Here is a 23778-nt window from a genome sequence, read left to right as displayed (position 1 = left end):
TCACACGTTACACATTCCTGCTCTTCTCCTCTCCATCGTGTGTGATCCAGACCTGGATGTGCAAAAACAGCACAAGTACAACCAATGGCCCGAGGAGCAGAATCATCAACATCTGCTCCTCTCTATAGAAAGTTACTGTATCTACAGACATTCTTATTTCATCTTTGCATATTAGTAACAACTTTTATGCAAAAATAAATATATTGAACATCTATGCTGCTTCTAGAACGATTCTTCTGACAAAACTGCTGTTTGGTACTTTTACTAATATCCTGATGACCTAATGTAATTGTGGAAGGGGCTGAATATCTCTCATGAGGATATCTGCATACAGTAAAATATTTAAGTTCTAAAAAAAATGAGAGAATTTAATCTACTCAAACTTTACAAGTATCCTCATTTACTGCTCTCCCAGTAGCATAACTTCTGGAGAAGCAGAGGTTGAAGTCGCCCCAAACCCCTCACTCAGACGGGCCCACCCAAAGCTTAACTTATCGGTGAGGGCAGCCAGATGATACAGAAAGACTGGATACAGAATGGCAGGGGGGCACACTAGACGAACCCTGGGCAGAGATAACGGGGATAGAGCGACATGATGAAGTCTGTGACTCTGAAGTACAAGGTGCTCAGTGCTCAGAGACATGGCCGAGGTGAGGAAGGCTGAACCTGACCACCACTGAGCAAGACACAGAAGTACAAGGTGTTCAGTGCTCAGAGACATGGCCGAGGTAAGGAAGGCTGAATCTGACCGAGCAAGACACAGAAGGTGAAACATCAAGACTGAACCAAGAAATATCTGAAGACAGATTTTTTAAAGGTTTTATGGACTGATGAGATTAGAGCGACTCTTGATGGACCAGTTGGCAATGGTTGAAGAAGTAATTGGTACAAACATCTATTTTGACACCAGCAAGGTGAAGGTGAGGAATAGCTATGGGTTGGGATTATTAATGATGAGCTTGATGGACCTTTTCAGGTGGCATATGAACTTAAAATCAAGTCCCAAACCTATTACCAGTGTTTAGGAGACTCTTCCTTCATACAGTGTTACAGGAATAGATCTGTATATTTCAAAAAAATTATGATTGTTCTGCAGGACAATGCTCCATTGCAGCATCAATGTCTCCACTGCTCGGCTCCCAGTAAAGATGAAAGAATAATGATACAACCCCTTCCTCACCGGACCTAAACCATTATGAGTAATTGTGGGCCCTTCTTAAATGGGAGATTAAGGTGAAGAAAAACAGACACATTTCTGTACAGTATAACACACAAAAATGAACTGTAACCTTTAATTAAAAAAGGGGTCCAGTTCTGAGAAAAGATCCATGATAAAATTATTTTTAATAGTGAAGGGCGAGCACTAAAATGCTCGTTGTTCGGGTCGAGCAAATTGTAATTCTCGGGTACTCGGACAGATCAACGAGCCCAATGTAAGTCTATGGGAGACCAGAACATTTTTACCGCAATCTCCCTCGGGGGTCCTTTTAAGGTCTAAAAAATTCAAAAAATGATGGAAACACTGCTCAAATGACACGGGGACATCATGGGGATCGCCCCTGGAAGCATTCCTGACTCCTAGTTCACAGCTTTAAACAATGTTTTCAGAGTTTCATGCCATTTTTACCGATGCACCAAAAAACATACCAAAACGGATTTTGCTGGGAAATATGTGAGGGTACATCCTTTCCAGGTTAATGACTTGTATATAATGCAAAATAAATAACCCCGTACCAAAATGTTCCTCCCCTACTTGGGCTATGCTCAGAAGTAGCGTTTTTGATGCTTTTTTCAACTTTAACATTGCTTTCAACCAAAATAAATGCATTCACTGGGAAATGTCATTGTAACATTTACCAACCCCAGCTGGTCCTTTTGTGTGTGACACATAAGCAGACCCATCTTGTTTCATTTATGATGGAGGGATTCTTAAAGTCACAAAGCCTATTTTTACAGGGGCATCAGGGAGCATTAAGCTGCTTAAAGGGCCATTATCAAACAGTGGGTCTCCTAAACTGTTATAGCCTTCTAGCTATTGAACCCGTTCTATGCCCGGGTGGTGACCATTTTTATTGGTATATGGTTTTCCATCCTGGTATGTGCTGCCTCCCTCCTATCCTGGTATGCATGGCACCCCCTCATCCCTATAATGGTATGTATGGCCCCCTCATCCCTATAATGGTATGCATGGCCTCTTCATCCCTATTCTGGTATGTATGGTCCCCTCACCCCCCCAAACCTGGTATGCATGGCACCCCATTCCTCATCCTCGTATGCATGGTTCCCTCACCCCCAATTCTGGTATGCATGGTCCCCTCATCCCCCAATCCTGGTATGCATGGTCCCCTAACCCCCAATCCTGATATGCACGGTCCCCTCACCCCCCAATCCTAATATGCATGGTCCCCTCACCCCCCAATACTGATATGCATGGTCCCCTCACCCCCCAATTCTGGCATGCATGGTCCCCTCACCCCTTACCCTGGTATGCATGCTATCTCTCACCCCCTTATCCTGATATGTAAGGTCCCTGTCACCCCTATTAAACTGCACACATACAAAAAAAATATTTATACTCACCTTTCTTCCCTGTGCTCCAGAACTGTCCTGTTCTGCCACAGGCCGGGGGAGGAGTGCAGCGCTGGAGTACACGCATGCCCATACCGCGCTGTCCGCGCCATATTGCTGAAGACACACTGCAAATGTGTCTTCAGTAAAATGGCGCCAAATAGCGCTATGCGCATGCGCGATTGCGACGCCGAACTCCTGCTCGGTCTCCAGCGAGAAGAGAAGCACCACGTCATCACTCCTCCCGGTCAGGTAAGTATGTAAGTACGGCGCCGGAGATCGTGGTATGCATTCAGTGTCTACGCGTACCACGATCTCTGGCAGATGATCGCTGTCGAACTTCAAATGGGCCTGGACATGTGCTGAGTGAGCAGGTGGACTTTGAGTGTCCTGCAGGATTTTAATCCATGACGGCGTAGTGTGTTACTAATGGTAATGTTTGAAACTGTAGACTCAGCTCTCTTCAGGTCATTGGTCAGGTCCTCCCGTGTAGTTCTGAACTGATTCCTTTCCTTTCTCAGAATCATCCTTATTCCCACGTTGCGAGATCTTGAATGGAGCCCCAGACTGAGGAAGATTGACAGTGATCTTGTGTTTCTTCCATTTTCTAATAATTGCTCCAACAGTTGTTGCCTTCTCCACCAAGCCGCTTGCCTATTGTCTTGTAGTCCATAACAGCCTTGTGCAGGTCTACAATTTTGTCCCTTGTGTCCTGAGACAGCTCTTTGGTCTTGGCCATGGTGGAGTGGTTGGAGTGTGATTGAGTGTGTGGACAGGTGTCTTTTGTACAGGTATCGAGTACAAACAGGTGCAATTAATACAAGTAATGAGTAGTGTTGAGCAATACCGTTCAATACCCAAAAATATCGTATCGGATGGTATCGCCCGATATGAAAAAAATATCGGGTATCGCCGATTTCGATACCGGAAGTCCCATTCAAGTCAATGGGACTTCCGGTATCGGAATTAAAAAAAGCCCTTTATTTCCTTGTTGGCTAATTCTACATAATTGAAAACAAATATGAATCATGTAGAATGTATTGTGGGAGGTGGAGGAGACATTAAAGGCATAGTGGTTTATTCAAATCACATGACATAGCATTAATTCCAATTTTTTTTTTCAAGACGTTCGGAGTTAAAAAGATATTGACTATGTTAACTTTTTTATATTTTGTCAGATATGTATGTTTCACAACTTCCATGCTCTTCACCTTCTTTTGTACTTCTCCCACACTTTCTCCTTCATGATCCGCAGCAGTAGCATTTTTTTTATCAACTTTTTCTTCACCTTATTCATCTTCTTCTTCTTCACATTATTTTTTTTTTCCATTCTTCATATTCTTCTTATTCAGCTATTATTAATTTTCATATGCTATTTCTTCATCTTCTTCCTATTCTTCTTTTTCTTCATTTTCTTATGGTGACAGGCATTCCTGTAGTACTTATCTATAAAAGTTATAAGATTACACCTTACGTTCTGCCTGTCACAAAAGATTTACAACAGGATTTGTCCGCGTTCAGTTTGGCCTGCAGCAGCAGGCATTTTCCAGGGGCACCACGAGGAGGAACGGACTCACCCCCATTTACTGCTTAGTCTTCTTCTGCTTATAATTTTGATTTCTTCTATGCTGATTTTTAGTCTTATGCTTAATGTTCTTCTGCTTTCTGTTCTTCTGCTTTTGCTTCTTCTGCTTCTTGTTCTTCTGTCTTTTGTTCTGTATCTTGGTGGTTGTCTTCATGTTCTTTGTCCTCTTGGTCATATTATTTAGGGTCATATTTCTGGTCTTCTTTGGTGTGGTCTTCAGGGTCGTCGTCATCAGGGTCGTCGTCATGGAGATCAATAAGGATTACCAAAGACAATTTCAAAAAGCTTGATCTTGGAAATGTAGCAGAAGGTACAAGAAGGCTGAGAAACTGGCGAGAACCAGCTGACAGTAGTGGAACCCGTAGTGGCAGCAGAAGGAACAAGAGCCAATGGCACTACCGAGGACCAACTGACGATGCTGGACCACGGTTACTAAGCAGAAGGTACCTGTGCTAAAAAGCACTACCAAGGACCAGCTGACGGTGCTGGACCTCGGATACCGAGATGGAGGCACCTAGGCCAAAGGCTATGGCGAGAACCAGCAGACAGTGCTGGCACCCGGATGGGTAGCAGAAGGAACAAGAGCCAATGGCACTACCGAGGACCAACTGACGGTGCTGGACCACGTTTACTAAGCAGAAGGTACCTGTGCTAAAAAGCACTACCAAGGACCAGCTGACGGTGCTGGACCTCGGATACCGAGATGGAGGCACCTAGGCCAAAGGCTGTAGCGAGAAACAGCAGACAGTGCTGGCACCCGGATGGGTAGCAGAAGGAACAAGAGCCAATGGCACTACCGAGGACCAACTGACAGTGCTGGACCACGGTTACTAAGCAGAAGGTACCTGTGCTAAAAAGCACTACCAAGGACCAGCTGACGGTGCTGGACCTCGGATACCGAGATGGAGGCACCTAGGCCAAAGGCTGTGGCGAGAACCAGCAGATAGTGCTGGCACCCGGATGGGTAGCAGAAGGTACCCATTCAAAGCAAAGTAGCCAGGTCGCAAGCCGGCCGCAGTTACCGAAACCCACAGTCCTCCTACAGGGGGTCCATGTCCCATTGGCACTACAGATCCAGCCTTCAGTGCCAGTTCCCACAGCCCACATAGGAGTCACCTAAACTGCAGGCACCGTAGAGTCGGCTAACCCGGCCACAAGACGACAGGACAACGGATTGGTGGCATAGTGACCTTGACACTACCCGGAAACAGCAGGCGTGCTGAAAACAGGCTGGGCAACAGGGAGTACCCGTGCCAAAGACACTGCCGAGAACCAGCTGACGGTGCTGGAACCCAGATGGGTATCAAAAGCTGCAAGAGCCAATGGCACTACCGAGGAACAGCTGACGGTGCTGGACCACAGTTACAAGGTACCTGTGCTAGAAAGCACTACCAAGGAACAGCTGACGGTGCTGGACTTCGGATACCGAGGTGGAGGCACCTAGGCCAAAGGCTCTGGCGAGAACCACCAGACAGTGCTGGAACCCGGGTGGGTAGCAGAAGGTACCCATTCAAAGCAAAGTAGCCAGGCCGCAAGCCGGCCGCAGTTACCGAAACCCACAGTCCTAGAGGGGGTCCATGTCCCATTGGCACTACGGATCCAGCCTTCAGTGCCAGTTCCCGCAACCCACATAGGAGTCACCTAAACTGCAGGCACCGTAGAGTCGGCTAACCCGGCCGCAAGACGACAGGACAACGGATTGGTGGCATAGTGACCTTGACACTACCCAGAAACAGCAGGCGTGCTGAAAACAGGCTGGGCAACAGGGAGTACCCTTGCCAAAGACACTGCCAAGCACCAACTGGCGTTGTTGGAGCCCAGGGACAATAATGGTGCAGGCCGAGGCCTACTTGGTGGCATTTTTTGATTGTTTGTAGGCTACAACAGACTGTCAACATGCTCCAATTGGGCATCTGTCTCCACTCTGTTTCCAGGATTTCACGTGACCACCAACACCGCCAGTTTATGCGTACAGCAGCCGTCTGCCCAATCCACACGTGTTCCTGGGTTACTGGGGTTCTGTAATGTCAGCAGATCCCCTGATGTGTGTCTGCCACTGTCTCCTGCTCTGTCCACATTCCCACCGCTTGCAGTGGGAAGGTGGACAGCGCAGGAGACAGTGGCGGACACATATTGGGGGATCTGCTGACGTTACAGAACCCCAGTAACACAGGAACACGTGTGGAATGCGCGGACGGCAACTGTGAGCAGGAACTGGTGGTTTTGGAGGTCAGGGGAAATACTAGAGACAGAGTGGAGACAGAGGCCAAATCAGAGAATGTTTAAATCTGAAGTAGTTACAATTTGGAGACAGCAGCACTTTGCCCTCCACACAGCAGGGGATCACCTGACGTTACTGACCCCCACTTTCACATGAACAAGTGTGTTTTTCTGTGTGGACAGCACTTCCGAGCACCAACTAGCGTTGTTGGAGCCCAGGGACAATCAGGGTGCAGGCCGAGGCCTACTTGGTGGCAGTTTTTGATTGTTTGTAGGCTACAACAGACTGTCAACGTGCTCCAATTAGGCATCTGTCTCCACTCTGTTTCCAGGATTTCACGTGACCACCAACACCGCCAGTTTATGCGAACAGCAGCCGTCTGCCCAATCCACACGTATTCCTGGGTTACTGGGGTTCTGTAATGTCAGCAGATCCCCTGCTGTGTGTCTGCCACTGTCTCCTGCTCTGTCCACATTCCCACCGCTTGCAGTGGGAAGGTGGACAGCGCAGGAGACAGTGGCGGACACATATTGGGGGATCTGCTGACGTTACAGAACCCCAGTAACACAGGAACACGTGTGGAATGCGCGGACGGCAACTGTGAGCAGGAACTGGCGGTGTTGGAGGTCAGGGGAAATACTAGAGACAGAGTGGAGACAGAGGCCAAATCAGAGAATGTTTAAATCTGAAGTAGTTACAATTTGGAGGCAGCAGCACTTTGCCCTCCACACAGCAGGGGATCAGTTGACGTTACTGACCCCCACTTTCACATGAACAAGTGTGTTTTTCTGTGTGGACAGCACTTCCGAGCACCAACTAGCGTTGTTGGAGCCCAGGGACAATCAGGGTGCAGGCCGAGGCCTACTAGGAGCCAGGTGTAAAGCTGAGGTATTCTGACTTTGGAGGGAGCAGGACACTTTGCCCTCCACACAGCAGGGGATCAGCTGACGTTACTGACCCCCACTTTCACATGAACAAGTGTGTTTTTCTGTGTGGACAGCACTTCCGAGCAACAACTAGCATTGTTGGAGCCCAGGGACAATCAGAGTGCAGGCTGAGGCCTACTAGGAGCCAGGTGTAAAGCTGAGGTATTTTGACTTTGGAGGGAGCAGGACACTTTGCCCTCCACACAGCAGGGGATCAGCTGACGTTACTGACCCCCACTTTCACATGAACAAGTGTGTATTTCTGTGTGGACAGCACTTCCGAGCACCCACTAGCGTTGTTGGAGCCCAGGGACAATCAGGGTGCAGGCCGAGGCCTACTTGGTGGCAGTTTTTAATTGTTTGTAGGCTACAACAGACTGTCAACGTGCTCCAATTAGGCATCTGTCTCCACTCTGTTTCCAGGATTTCACGTGACCACCAACACCACCAGTTTATGCGTACAGCAGCCGTCTGCCCAATCCACACGTTTTCCTGGGTTACTGGGGTTCTGTAATGTCAGCAGAGCCCCTGATGTCTGTCTGCCACTGTCTCCTGCTCTGTCCACATTCCCACCGCTTGCAGTGGGAAGGTGGACAGCGCAGGAGACAGTGGTGGACACACATTGGGGGATCTGCTGACGTTACAGAACCCCAGTAACACAGGAAGACGTGTGGAATGCGCGGACGGCAACTGTGAGCAGGAACTGGCGGTGCTGGAGGTCAGGGGAAATACTAGAGACAGAGTGGAGACAGAGGCCAAATCAGAGAATGTTTAAATCTGAAGTAGTTACAATTTGGAGGCAGCAGCACTTTGCCCTCCACACAGCAGGGGATCAGCTGACGTTACTGACCCCCACTTTCACATGAACAATTGTGTTTTTCTGTGTGGACAGCACTTCCGAGCACCATCTAGCGTTGTTGGAAGCCAGGGAAAATCAGGTAGTACGCCGAGGCCTACTTGGAGCCAGGTGTAAATCTGAGGTTGTTTGACTGTGGAGGGAGCAGGACACTTTGCTGTACACACAGCAGGGGATCAGCTGACGTTACCGAACCCCACTTACACATGAGCGAGTGTTTTGTCTGTGCGGACAGCACTTCTGAGCACCAACTGGCGGTGTCAGAACCCAGGGAAAATCAGGTAGTAGGCCGAGGCCTACTTGGAGCCAGGTGTAAATCTGAGGTTGTTTGACTGTGGAGGGAGCAGGACACTTTGCCGTACACACAGCAGGGGATCAGCTGACGTTACCAAACCCCACTTACACATGAGCGAGTGTTTTGTCTGTGCGGACAGCACTTCTGAGCCCAACTGGCGGTGTCGGAGCCCAGGGAAAATCAGGTAGTAGGCCGAGGCCTACTTGGCGGCAGTTTGCGTTTGTTTCTAGACTACTACTAACTGTCAACGTACTCCAATTAGGCCTCTGTCTTCACTCTGCTTCGAGCATTTCCTCTGGCTTCCAACCACGCCAGTTGCTGCTCTGAAATGCCGTCTGCACAACCCACACTTGTTTCTGTGTTACTGGGGTTCTGTAACAGCAGCTTCTCCCTAGAGGTGAGTCAGGCAATGTCTTCTGCTCTGTCCACATTTCCACTACAAGTAGTGGGAATGTAGACAAAGCAGGAGACATTGTCGTGCTCACCTCTGGAGATGAGCAGATGTTACAGGACCCAGGTAACACAGGAACAAGTGTGGATTGTGCAGACGGCACTTGAGAGCAGAAACAAGCGGTGTTGTAGGCCGGAGGAAATACTCAAAACAGAGTGGAGACAGAGGGCAAATCAGAGAACATATTAAATCAGAGGTAGTCAGAAGTTGTAGGCAGCAGGAGAGTTTGCCGTACACACAGCAGGGGATCAGCTGACGTTACCGAACCCCACTTACACATGAGCGAGTGTTTTGTCTGTGCGGACAGCACTTCTGAGCACCAACTGGCGTTGTCGGAGCCCAGGGAAAATCAGGTAGTAGGTCGAGGCCTACTTGGAGCCAGGTGTAAATCTGAGGTTGTTTGACTGTGGAGGGAGCAGGACACTTTGCCATACACACAGCAGGGGATCAGCTGACGTTACCGAACCCCACTTACACATGAGCGAGTGTTTTGTCTGTGCGGATAGCACTTCTGAGCCCAACTGGCGGTGTCGGAGCCCAGGGAAAATCAGGTAGTAGGCCGAGGCCTACTTGGTGGCAGTTTGCGATTGTTTCTAGACTACTACTAACTGTCAACGTACTCCAATTAGGCCTCTGTCTTCACTCTGTTTCGAGTATTTCATCTGGCTTACAACCACGACAGTTGCTGCTCTGAAATGCCGTCTGCACAACCCACACTTGTTCCTGTGTTACTGGGGTTCTGTAACAGCAGCTTCTCCCTAGAGGTGAGTCAGGCAATGTCTCCTGCGCTGTCCACATTTCCACTACAAGTAGTGGGAATGTAGACAAGGCAGGAGACATTGCCGGGCTCACCTCTGGAGATGAACAGATGTTACAGGACCCAGGTAACACAGGAACAAGTGTGGATTGTGCAGAAGGCACTTGAGAGCAGAAACAGGCGGTGTTGTAGGCCAGAGGAAATACTCAAAACAGAGTGGAGACAGAAGGCAAATCAGAGAACATATTAAATCAGAGGTAGTCAGAAGTTGTAGGCAGCAGGAGAGTTTGCCGTACACACAGCAGGGGATCAGCTGACGTTACCGAACCCCACTTACACATGAGCGAGTGTTTTGTCTGTGCGGACAGCACTTCTGAGCACCAACTGGCATTGTCGGAGCCCAGGGAAAATCAGGTAGTAGGCCGAGGCCTACTTGGAGCCAGGTGTAAATCTGAGGTTGTTTGACTGTGGAGGGAGCAGGACACTTTGCCATACACACAGCAGGGGATCAGCTGACGTTACCGAACCCCACTTACACATGAGCGAGTGTTTTGTCTGTGCGGACAGCACTTCTGAGCACCAACTGGCGGTGTCGGAGCCCAGGGAAAATCAGGTAGTAGGCCGAGGCCTACTTGGTGGCAGTTTGCGATTGTTTCTAGACTACTACTAACTGTCAACGTACTCCAATTAGGCCTCTGTCTTCACTCTGTTTCGAGTATTTCCTCTGGCTTCCAACCACGCCAGTTGCTGCTCTGAAATGCCGTCTGCACAACCCACACTTGTTCCTGTGTTACTGGGGTTCTGTAACAGCAGCTTCTCCCTAGAGGTGAGTCAGGCAATGTCTCCTGCTCTGTCCACATTTCCACTACAAGTAGTGGGAATGTAGACAAGGCAGGAGACATTGCCGTGCTCACCTCTGGAGATGAGCAGATGTTACAGGACCCAGGTAACACAGGAACAAGTGTGGATTGTGCAGACGGCACTTGAGAGCAGAAACAGGCGGTGTTGTAGGCCGGAGGAAATACTCAAAACAGAGTGGAGACAGAGGGCAAATTAGAGAACATATTAAATCAGAGGTAGTCAGAAGTTGTAGGCAGCAGGAGAGTTTGCCATACACACAGCAGGGGATCAGCTGACGTTACCGAACCCCACTTACACATGAGCAAGTGTTTTGTCTGTGTGGACAGCACTTCTGAGCAACAACGGGCATTGCTGTAGCCCAGGAAATAAAGTTCAGGTCATAGAAACATGAACACAACAGGAGACCTGGATCCTGTTGCCAGCCAATTATTTATTCTGGAAGAAGACTGGCAAATTCAGGTGAGATCCAGGCCTTGTTCATTTTCAGAAAAGTAAGCCGGTCAACATTATCGGTGGATAGTCGCGTGCGACGGTCTGTTACCACACCACCTGCAGCACTAAAGACACGTTCCGATAATACACTGGCAGCAGGGCAAGCCAGCACCTCCAATGCATACTGGCTAAGCTCTGGCCATGTATCCAGCTTAGAGACCCAATACTTGAATGGGGAAGAGCCGTCTGGGAGAACACTAACAGGGCACGACAAGTAGTCTGTTACCATCTGACGGAAACGTTGCCTCCTGCTGACTGGAGCCGTCTGTGATGGTGTAGCCGTTTGTGGCGGTCCCACAAAACTTTTCCACATTTGGGCCATACTGGCCTAGCCTTGTCCTGCGGCACTGCCTCTGCTACCTCTTTGTGCAGAGCTTCCTCCACTGCCTCTACCCACATGGCTGCTTTGAAAAGCACTACCAGCAACACTTGCGGGGGAATGGAGAACATGATGGCCTGCACAAGTGTTTCTTGGTACTCCCGCATTTTTCGCTCCCGGTTCAACTGTGGTATGAGGCTTTGTAAATTGTCCCGGTAGTGAGGATCTAGGAGGGTGTACACCCAATAATCAGCCGTGTGGAGAATGTTGGCGATGCGGTGGTCATTTAACAAGCACTGCAGCATGAAATCAACCATGTGCTGCAGACTGCCAACTGGACCGGAAACGCTGTCCCCAGCTTGAGGCAGCATCTCTGCCTGCTCAGCATCACCCCACCCTCGCTGTACACACTGACTACTAGAGCCTTGTGTACCTCCCTCCTCTGGAGAGATGTGTTCCTCCTCCTCCATTGACTCCTCGTCATCCTCCTCACTAAGTGTCCCCTGCCTTGGCCTTTGTGTGGAAGCACGTTGCGCAGACTTGCCAGAAGCAGATGGCATTTCTGACTGCTCATCCTCGACCTCTTCAAAAACCTCCTCACTTAGTGCTTGTAAGGTTTTTTGAAGCAGACAGATGAGGGGGACAGTCATGCTGATTAGTGCATCATCTGCACTGGCCATCTGCGTGGAGTCATCGAAGGCACGCAAAACTTGGCAGATGTCCCTCATAGTGGCCCACTCAGTGGTGGTGAAGTGTGTCCGGCCCACAGTGCGACTTGTTTGCGCCTGATGCAGCTGGTACTCCATTACTGCTGCCTGCTGCTCACACAACCGCTCCAACATATGTAACGTTGAATTCCACCTGGTGGGGAGGTCACATATGATGCGATGTTCTGGCAGGCGGAATCGGCGTTGCAGAGATGCAATGCGCGATCTTGCCATGCTGGAACGCCGCAAGTGAGCACACTCTAGGCGAACCTTGTGCAGCAGTGCATCAAGATCCGGATAGTCCCTCAGAAAGCTCTGCACGACCAAATTGAGCACGTGTGCCAGACATGGTATGTGAGTGAGGTTGCCTAGGCCCAGAGCTGCCACTAGATTTCGGCCATTGTCACTCACTACCAAACCTGGCTGGAGATTCGCTGGCACAAGCCACACATCGCTCTCCTGTTGATGGCATTCCAGAGCTCCTGTGCTGTGTGGTTCCGATTCCCCAAAGAAATTAATTTAAGGACGGCCTGTTGACGTTTGGCCACACCTGTGCTCATATCTGGCCTAACAGGCTCACGCAGTGCTGATTCCAAGGAACTAGAGTAGGAGGAGGACTCAATATGTACAGACTGCATTCCTGCAATCCTTGGAGTTGGCAGAGTACGTACAGAGCCACTCTCCAGATCTGTACCCGGCTCCACAACATTGACCCAATGGGCAGTGAGGGAAAGGTATCGTCCCTGTCCATGGCTACTGGTCCACGCATCGGTGGTCAGGTGGACCTTGCTACTGACGGCATTTAGTAGCGCATTTTTAATTTTTCCCTCCACATGCTTTTGCAGGGCAGGGACGGCTTGCCTGCTGAAATAAAAGCGGCTGGGCACATTGTATTGTGGAACTGCCAATGACATAAAGTTCCGGAAGGTGTCAGTCTCCACCAGCCTGAATGATAGCATCTCAAGGGTCAGTAGTTTGGCAATGCCGGCATTCAGAGCTAGTGCTCGGGGATGGTTTGCCGAGTATGGCCGCTTTTTCTCCCATGCCTGTGCTACCGATTGCTGGTGAGTGGCCTGGGAGTGTGCTGATGACTGCGAACGTGGTTCAGTGGGTGGAATTTCACTGGGTCTCTGGACAACAGTGGCAGTGGTTCTTCCATGGCGTTCCAGTGAGGAAGCCGAACCAGCTGTGTGTGAGCTGGAGGAAGAGGCCCCAACACGAGCTGAAGAGGTGGTAGGTGCTGCTGAAGGTTGGCCTACATCTTCAGTGTGTCTGTGTAACTCCACCTCGTGCTTGGTACGCACATGTTTCCACATATTTGTGGTATTGAGGTTGCTCACATTTTTCCCTCATTTCACTTTCTGATGACACAGCTTGCATTTGACAAAGCAAATGTCATCTGCAACTGTGTCAAAAAAAGACCACGCACTGCAAGTCCTGGGAGCGCCCGTTTTGTATTTTGGAAGAGGATTGCTCCTCACGGGTGCCAAAGTGGAGGCTACAGGCAACCAAGTCTGCCCCTGCCCTCTCCCTCCTCTTTTGGCCGTTCGGGGAATCTCTTCCTCAGAGCTGCTCCCACCACCTTCCGGTGGCTGACGCCACGATGGGTCAAGGACCTCATCATCTCCACTCCCCTCTTCAAGCACCGGCTGGTCCTGGGTTGTCTCGCCAGCACCGTACGCACCAGAAATTGGCAACTGAGTCTCACCATCATCAGATGAGCACTGAGGTGTGCTGACAATAGGCACTGGCCCACCCGCCTCTTCAGATTCAGAGGGACAAAGCAGTTGCTCATCACTGCATACTCCCTCTTCTTCACGCTCTAGAATGCTGCTTGGCTGGCCACCTCTTTCCAAGCCAACAGATTCTGAGAACAGAAGTAAAGATTGAGATGGCTCCTGTCCAGGGCTCTCAGACTGCCTGGGCAATTTGGCAGGTGGTGAAGAGACAGATGGTTGCTCTTCAGTGCTCTGGCCTTGGGAGGATGCGGAAGTCATTGAAGTGGATGCGTTAGCTGCCATCCATCCGACAACGGCTTCAATTTGTTCGTCACGCAGCAGTGGGGTACGGCGAGGTCCTACAAAGCTGCGCATGAAGGACTGTTGCCTGGTAAAAGTGGGGGATGCCGGGTCACTGGTGGCCGCAGCAGACACCGAATCCCCACGTCCTCTCCCTGCTGAATCCCCCCGTCCTCTCCCTGCTGAAACTCCACGGCCACGACCACGTGCCTTACTCCCTGCCTTCTTCATCTTGGTAGACTGATAGATAGGCAGAAAAGTAAAAAAGGGGTGGCTTAGTGTTCTTATTCCTGAACACCTGCTAACCAGTATAAGAAACACTAATTTGGCTAAGAGTGTGTGTACTACACTTTAATATGATCTAATGTGGCCTAGACAACTGTAAAGTGGAGTGTTTGGTGAACTTTATTTCCTTTTTTTTTTTGGGGGGGGGAAGAAAAGGATGTGACCAAAGTTTGAAAGCTATAGTATCACTAACTTTTTGGAGCGATTACAATGCATGAAGCTAACCTACAATGCAATTGATGAGGCTCCAAAAAATAGGGTGATACTAGTCTGGCTGGCCCTGAAGGGCACAAGCCAGCAAAAAGGCTCCTCTATCTAATCCTATATAGTGTTTGCAACCAACCAATGACAATGGATGCGGTTGGAAGCACACTAATATAGGAGCAAAAATCTGGCTAAATTAGCTGCAAAAAAAGGACTATGTATGAGGCAGTGACGCATGCTGAGCGGACTACAGCTAGCGGTGGCTGTAGAACACACTGCAACGTGAGCTGCACTCACACACAGAGAGACCTATCAGACAGCCAAAAACAGTGCAGAGAAATGGGCTATAGCACTGAAAGGCTGCTGAAAGGCTCCGCTGTCCACTCCTTTATGTTTGCAACCAACGTATATGGATACGTATGGAAGCACACTATACAGGAGAAAAAAAAAGCAGCAATAAAAGAAAAATGTGTATGAGGCAGAGACACACGCTGGACGGCCTACAAGCAGACATGCCTGCAGGACACACTACACAGCGTGGGTCTGCACTCACACAGCCCTTGCAGACAGCTATTAAAACAGCGCTGCTGGGCTACAAAAATGCTACAGTGGTGGATTATGTAGCCTGGGTAGAGCAATAGATATTTTGGATGATCGCTATTTCTAACTGTCCCTCACAGTCTTCAACAGCAGCCTGTCCCTAACTGAAATCACAGCAGAGTGACCAGAAATGGCAGCTGCAGCGGTTTTTATAGTGCATCATGACATCATTTCAGCAGCCAGTCACAGCCATGCCAGTAGTTAACATGCCTACATGCCTTAGGCTGGTTTCACACTTGCGTTTTTTTTCGCGGTATTTTAGCTCTAAAAAACGCATGCGATTTTTTTTCCTATACTTTGCATGGGATGCGCTTATGTGCGCATACACACGCGTTTGTATGCGTTTTTGCGCGCATGCGTTTTTTTGCGGTATGCGCTCGGGCGCACAAAATGCATCCTGTTGCATTTTTTGGGCGTCCGACTTGCCTCAAAAAAAACGCATGCGCGCGCAATGCGTTTTTTTACAGCAAGACACCCATTATAAGTGTATGGGTGCGCATATGTGCGCATTGGCATGCTTATGTATGCTTTTTTTGCACATGCTTTTTTTTGTTAACCATGGAATTTAGGGGTTTGGGTTAGAGTTAGGGTTAGTTAAGGGGGTTTAGGGTCAGGGTTAGGGTCAGGGTTAGGGTTAGGGTTAGGGTCAGGGTTTGGGTTAGGGTCAGGATTAGGGTTAGTTAGGGTTTAGGGTTTGGGTTAGGGTTAGTATGGTTTGGTTAAGGGTTAGGGTCAGGGTTAGGGTTAGGGTTAGGGTCAGGGTTAGGGTTTGGGTCAGGGTTAGATTTAGGGTTAGGGTTAGGGTCAGGGTTAGGTTTAGGGTTAGGGTCAGGGTTAGGGTTAGGGTCAGGGTTTGGGTTAGGGTCAGGGTTAGTTAGGGTTTAGGGTTTGGGTTAGGGTTAGTATGGTTTGGTTAAGGGTTAGGGTCAGGGTTAGGGTTAGGGTTAGGGTCAGGGTTAGGGTTAGGTTTAGGGTTAGGGTTAGGGTCAGGGTTAGGGTTAGGGTCAGGGTTAGGGTTAGTAAAGTCATGGTTTGGGTTAGTGTGAGGGGCCACCTAATGTTTGGAAAAAAAGCAAATGCGGTAAAAACGCACTAAAAACGCATACAAACGCATAAAAACGCTGCGTTTTTTTCATGCATGCTCATAAAAATGCTTGAAAAAAACACAGCAGTTGTAGGCGTTTGTATGCGTTTTTTCAATGCGTTTTTTTGCGGGAAAAACGCGCTGCAAAAAAAAGCAAGTGTGAAATTAGCCTAACAGGATGTGCCCACACTTCTGAGGATCCCCATTGGCTGAATCAAATCGAGCGGGCTCCTAGCATTATGGGAACTTCCGATTCCGGTATTCGATATGAAAAAAGTATCGGAACTAAGTATCGGAATTCCGATACAGCTAATATCGGCCTATACCCGATACTTGCGGTATCGGAATGCTCAACACTAGTAATGAGTGCAGAGTAGGAGGCTTCCTAAAGAAAGACTAACAGGTCTGTGAGAACCAGAACTCTTGCTTGTTAGTAGGTGATGAAATACTTTTTTCAAAATGCAAATTAATTATGTAAAAATCATACAATGTGATTTTCTGGATTTTATTTTTAGATTCTGTCTCTCACAGGTGAAGCGTAGGTGGGAAAACTTGCAAAATCGGTAGTGTATCAAATATTTATTTTCCCCACTGTATATAAATAGTATATATCAAAAAGATTAATTTAGACTAAAAACATTTACATAGAGTGATATTTACTTACTGAGTTTAGTGTTCACTTGTAAATCAATGGAGGAAAAGATTTCAAAGTCAATAGAATGTTCAACCTGAACACTAAAAATTAACTCTCTCCCCATGTGACCAGACCCCAGGCACATTATATGGTACATAATCACACCCACAGGTGAGGTATGGATCACATGGTCATGACCTCACTACAGGTCCTATTCCACACACAGCCACACACATACAGGCTTTACATTGGGCATTCAGACACATGCCCCTTGGTGGGTTTGTAGGTGACTGGTCCCACCCATCTCACCAAGTTACCTAGAAGCTTTCCCAATACACAGCAACAAACCCTCAACAGTATTATCTCTGCTGATTAATACATATTCCAACTTCCATCACAGGCACCCACCCCTGTGATACATATCAGCCGTTTATAATCCTGCCGCTCACCATTTTCCCATCATAACAAAGGGAATACCTGCATGCATGTCCCGGGCAGCCCATACAGCGCCCTCTAGCTGTCACAGGGGTCACTGCATCACAATATATACAGTATATATAGTTATTATTTATTTTTTGCACACATAATATATTTTTTAATATTTTTTAGCACTTTTACTCTTTTATTGTCCCTGATCCTTATGTTTTTGAGATTTAATTAATGACTTATGGATTTATATTGTTCAGGTTTTTCCTGACTACTGATAAAGGATTTTTTAGGGCCATTTCTGCATGATATATCATTTTTTATATATACAGTATATAAACAATATATGATAGTTGTGCTGACACCTCTAGGTAGCAGTGTCTTGGTATTATTTTTTAATTATGTGTATGAATTTTTATGTGTATTCTACCACTGTAACAATAATCAATTGAAATATTGATTATTACCCTGTGTGTATATATATATATATATATATATATATATATATCTTTGATCTCTGATCCAGATATTGTTTTTACAGATATAAGCTGGCACGGAGATACTACACCAAAAAATGTGTGGCCTGTATTCCAATTACACCTGGAGCTAGCTATATACGGCTAATATATCCCACAGGTAGCAGCAGCAGCAGCACCAGAACACAGGAAGGGAATTGACCCTCTTGATGTATGCAATGCTCTATATACACACATACAATGCCTTCAGGCCTTGCACTGATGTGTATACAGCGACGTACACTACCCTGCCTGTCTAATACTGGAAATTATAAACTCCGGAATTAGTCCTTAGAAGGACTGTTGGTTAAGCTGGATGTCAGTATTTAGAATGGTAGACCCCACACTAACTAAGAAATCTCCAATTCTGACCTTATCAAGGCAGCCACTCTACCTACACTCTCTCACAACAGAGCTGAATGTGTCGAGCAGGGCGGCATCCGGTCTCTTATACCCCTGATGATGCTGTTCGGCCAGCCAATCACTCCAGGATCACAACTAAGATGGCTGTGGCGTTTCATAATGTGGCGCCACTGAGGGTTCAGTCGCCTCAGAGGTACTGCACCTCACCCAGAGGTGTGGTATCCCACTTCCCAGGTAAGATGAGACACCTAACAGGACTAACACCTGCACCCAACACACACCCTAAAGCAGCAGGGCACCCTGTTATGAATGAGTCACCGTAGGAGGCAAAAGCAGAAATACAAGCTAAGTCCAGAAAACCAGAGAAGTTGGCAACTATCAGATTGCAGACCCCTGAACCTATCAACACAACTAGCAGTAGCCGTGGGGGGTTCCTACGATGCCCTAGACCCCTCGATCACACCCAGAGAATTACATAGGCCTAAAGATAGAAAGGGGAAATCTAAACTGCCCCAGAGCAGACCCCAAAGCAATAGGCAGCCCCCAACATATAATTACGGTGAAGCAAGATGAAAACACTAACACAGACAGAAAGATAGACTGAGCAAAGACGGGGCCCAAACTACCTAGATAGGAAAGGACAGGAAGGCTGCTGTCTGCAATCTGCCAAAACCCTATCAAAGACATAAGCCAACAAGCTGATATGAAAAAGGCCCTGAAGCAGCTAGGCTTCAAAAACTAAATCAGCACTCAGGTATTTTCAGAAGACAGAGCTAAATGAATTCAGCACACCCCAGCAGGGAATGGCAGAAATCCAGAAAAAAAAGCAAAACAAAGTCAAAGCACCAAAGCAAAAGGCTGAGCAGCAAACTTTGCTTTAGAGGAGCAGGAATTCAGACTGGTCTCCAAGGATCCCACAGAGAAATCACCCGCAGGGCAGAAGGGCGTCGGCAGCCTTATATCCAGTCAGTAACTCCACTCAGCCAGTCATCATCATCAGCCTCAGGTGTTTGATAATCAGGCTCACTACCTTTCTTTACCAGAAGAGGGAGTTCCTCGGGCCTCAGTAATGAATGGGAAAATGAACTCACAACAGTACCTCCCCCTTGAGGAGGGGTCACCGAACCCTCAACTACGCCACCAGGGCGATCAGGGTGAGCCTGATGAAAGGCACGCACCAATCTTTTGGCATGAATATCAGAGGCAGAGACCCAGGAATTATCCTCCTGACCATAACCCTTCCACTTAACCAAATACTGGAGTCTCCGTCTAGCCAGACGGGAATCCAGTACTTTCTCTACCTCATATTCCATGTTACCTTCAACCAATACAGGGTCTGGAGGTGCCACCCCCGGAACAACAGGTTCAACAAACCTCTTCAACAAAGATTTATGGAACACATTATGGATTTTAAATGTGACAGGAAGAGCCAAACGAAAAGAGACCGGATTAATAATCTCCACAATCTTGTAAGGTCCAATAAATCTAGGCTTAAACTTAGGAGAAGCCACCTTCATAGCAATATTTTTTGATGATAACCACACCATATTACCAACCTTAAACTGGGGACCAATGGTCCTATGTCGGTTGGAAAACCGCTGGGCCTTTTCCTGGGAGAGAGATAACTTATCCACCACTTGGTCCCAGATCTGGTGCATTCTCTCCACCACAGTGTCAACACCTGGGCAGGCAGAGGGCTCCACCTGCCCTGAAGAAAATCGAGGATGAAACCCAAAGTTACAAAAAAAAGGTGACATCAAAGTGGCAGAACTAGCTCTATTATTTAAAGCAAATTTGGCCAAGGGCAAAAATGAAACCCAATCATCCTGATCAGCAGAAGTAAAACATCTCAAATATGACTCCAAGGTCTGGTTTGTTCTCTCTGTCTGCCCATTGGTCTGAGGATGAAAAGCAGAGGAGAAGGACAACTGAATTCCCAGCCTGGAACAGAAAGTTCTCCAAAATCTAGACACAAACTGGACTCCTCTGTCAGATACAATGTTTTCAGAAATCCCGTGCAAACGAACCACCTGTTGTAAAAACAGGGGCACCAACTCAGAGGAAGATGGCAACTTAGGGAGTGGTACAAGATGAACCATCTTAGAGAACCTATCACAAATCACACAAATAACAGTCATCCTCTGAGAGACAGGCATATCAGAGATGAAATCCATTGAAATATGGGTCCATGGCCTCTTGGGGACAGGCAAAGGCATCAACAACCCACTAGAGCGAGAACACGATTTAGACCGGGAGCATGTCCCACAGGACTTCACAAAATTCCTGACATCACGAGACAAGGAGGGCCACCAAAAAAAAGACTCACCAGATCTCTAGTACCAAAAATACCTGGATGACCAGCCAAAGCAGAGCAGTGAACTTCAGACATCACTCTCTTCTTCCACTGGTCAGGAACATACAACTTTCCACTGGGACAACGCTCAGGTTTGTCCTCCTGGAACTCTTCCAGAGCACGTCTCAAATCGGGCGAGATGGCAGAAAGAACTACCCCTTCGCCTAAGATGGTAGCAGGCTTGGTCACTACAGGAGAATCAGCAAAGAAGCTCCTAGAGAGGGCATCTGCCTTGACATTCTTTGTTCCAGGAAGAAAAGAAACCACAAGATCAAAACGTGTAAAAAACAAGGCCCACCTAGCCTGTCTAGGGTTCAAGCGCTTAGCCGACTCTAGGTAAATCAAATTCTTGTGGTCAGTGAGGACCACGACTTGATGCTTAGCTCCCTCCAACCAATGTCTCCACTCCTCAAATGCCCATTTCATGACCAACAGTTCCCTATTCCCCACATCATAGTTACGTTCAGATGGAGAGAACTTTCGGGAAAAGAAAGCACAGGGATTCATTTTAGAAGTTACAGGATCCTTTTGGGACAAAACAGCTCCTGCACCAATCTCAGAAGCATCCACCTCTACCTGGAATGGAAGACATCAGGTTGCCGCAAAACCGGGGCGGAGGTGAATCTTCGCTTCAGCTCCTGAAAGGAAGAAACAGCCTCCGGAGACCAATTTAACACATCAGCACCCTTTTTAGTCAAATCAGTCAATGGCTTGGCAATACTAGAAAATTTTGCTATAAATTTCCGATAAAAATTAGCAAAACCCAAAAACTTCTGGAGGGCCTTCAAAGAAGTGGGCTGAACCCAATCGTGAATAGCCTGTACCTTGGCCGGGTCCATTTCAATAGTTGCCGGGGACAAAATAAATCCCAAAAAAGAAATCCTCTGTACTCCAAAAAGGCATTTAGATCCTTTGACACACAGGGAATTCTCCCTCAAGATCCGGAACACAGTCCGAACATGTTCCACATGAGAATCCCAATCCTTGGAGAAGATCAAAATATCATCCAGATAGATAATCAAAAATTTATCGACAAAATCTCGGAAAATATCGTTCATGAAGCACTGGAAGACAGAAGGGGCATTAGTGAGCCCAAAAGGCATCACCAGGTACTCAAAATGTCCCTCCTGAGTATTAAACGCCATCTTCCATTCATCCCCATGCTTAATGCGAATAAGATTATACGCCCCCCTGAGGTCAAGCTTGGTAAACCATCAAGCACCTTTAACTCTGGAAAATAGATCAGAAATCAGGGGTAACGGATACTGATATTTAACAGTAATTTTGTTGAGGGCACGATAATCAATACAAGGTCTTAATGATCCATCCTTTTTGGCTACAAAAAAAAACCCGGCACCTAAGGGTGACGAGGATGGTCTAATATGACCCTTCTCCAACGCCTCCTTAATATAGGATCGCATAGCCTCGTGCTCGGGTACAGATAAATTGAAGAGCCGACCCTTGGGAAATTTACACCCTGGGCTCAGTTCAATTGCACGGTCATAACTCCTATGAGGAGGCAGAGACGCAGACTCATTCTCACTAAATACATCATAAAAGTCCGCCAAATAATCAGGAACATCATGCGACTGAGGAGAGGTGGAAAACACCGGAGCCTCACTAAAGGCACACCGACAACCCCAACTCACCACAGACACAGATTTCCAATCCAACACTGGATTATGAATCTGTAACCAGGGAAGCCCCAGAACAATAGTATCATGCAGATTATGCAACACCAAAAATCTGCAATTTTCTTGATGGTCTGGGGCGACCCGCATTACCACCTGGGTCCAAAACTGGGGTTTATTTTTAGCCAAAGGAGTAGCATCAATCCCCCTCAAAGGGATAGGTGTCTGCAGAGGTGTCATCGGAAATCCACAACGTTTAGCAAAATCCAAGTCCATTAGGTTTAGGGCTGCTCCCGAATCCACAAAAGCCTTGGCGGAAAATGTGGACAGGGAGCAGATCAGAGTAATAGCCAGAAGAAACTTAGGTTGAACACCCCCAACAGAAAACGTGTGTGCAAAGCGTTTCTCTCGTTTAGGACAGACAGAAATAATATGCGAGGCATCTCCACAGAAAAAACACAACTTATTACGCCTTCTGAACTCCTGATGCTGCTCTCTGGAAAAAACTCCATCACATTGCATAGGTTCAGACATTTGTTCAACAGGTGGCAACACCTCTCCTGCAGCTTTGCGTTCGCGCAAACGCCGATCAACCTGAATGGCTAATGACATAGAATCGTCAAGACCAGAGGGAACAGGAAATCCCAACATAGTATCTTTTACGGCTTCTGACAACCCCTTCCGAAAGAGAGCAGCCAAGGCATTATCATTCCAGGTAGTAAGTACTGCCCACTTTCGGAATTTTTGACAGTACAATTCTGCAGAATCACGACCCTGGCTCAATGCCAGCAGAGTCTTTTCAGCCTGATCACTGGCATTAGGTTCGTCATACAACAACCCCAAAGCTTGAAAGAATGCGTTCACATTAGTCAGAATAGGATCATCTGGTTTTCAAAGAAAACGCCCAATCCTGGGGATCGCCACGCAGCAAAGAGATGACAATTTTAACCTGCTGCGTGGAGCTCCCTGACGAGTTAGGCTTCACGGCAAAAAATAATTTACAATTATTTTTGAAATTCAAAAATTTAGACCGATCCCCAAAAAGTACATCAGGTGTAGGAATCTTTGGTTTAGCAGCATGTGAATGAGCAAGATAGGCGGAAATTCCCCACACTTCCACAGCGAGCTGCTCCACACGATCAGACAATTGCTTTATCTCCATTGAGAGAAAAAAAAATTCCCCCTACGGCCTCAGAGATATAGAGGAAAAAATATATACACTTTTTTTTTTTTTACAATTCTTTCCTGCTATTGAGTACCCTAGGATCTGCGGTATGGCAGGTGATTCTGTTATGAATGAGTCACCGTAGGAGGCAAAAGCAGAAATACAAGCTAAGTCCAGAAAACCAGAGAAGTTGGCAACTATCAGATTGCAAACCCCTGAACCTATCAACACAACTAGCAGTAGCCGTGGGGGGTTCCTACGATGCCCTAGACCCCTCGATCACAGCCGGAGAATTACATAGGCCTAAAGAAAGAAAGGGGAAATCTAAACTGCCCCAGAGCAGACCCCAAAGCAATAGGCAGCCCCCAACATATAATGATGGTGAAGCAAGATGAAAACACTAACACAGACAGAAAGATAGACTGAGCAAAGACGGGGCCCAAAACTACCTAGATAGGAAAG

The sequence above is a fragment of the Dendrobates tinctorius genome, unplaced genomic scaffold (assembly GCF_039654945.1).
Source record: "Dendrobates tinctorius isolate UK_male_01 unplaced genomic scaffold, ASM3965494v1 ptg000250l, whole genome shotgun sequence".
NCBI classification, from domain to species: Eukaryota; Metazoa; Chordata; class Amphibia; order Anura; family Dendrobatidae; genus Dendrobates; species Dendrobates tinctorius.
The sequence above is the reverse complement of the archived record's forward strand: the minus strand, read 5'-3'. Positions refer to the sequence as shown.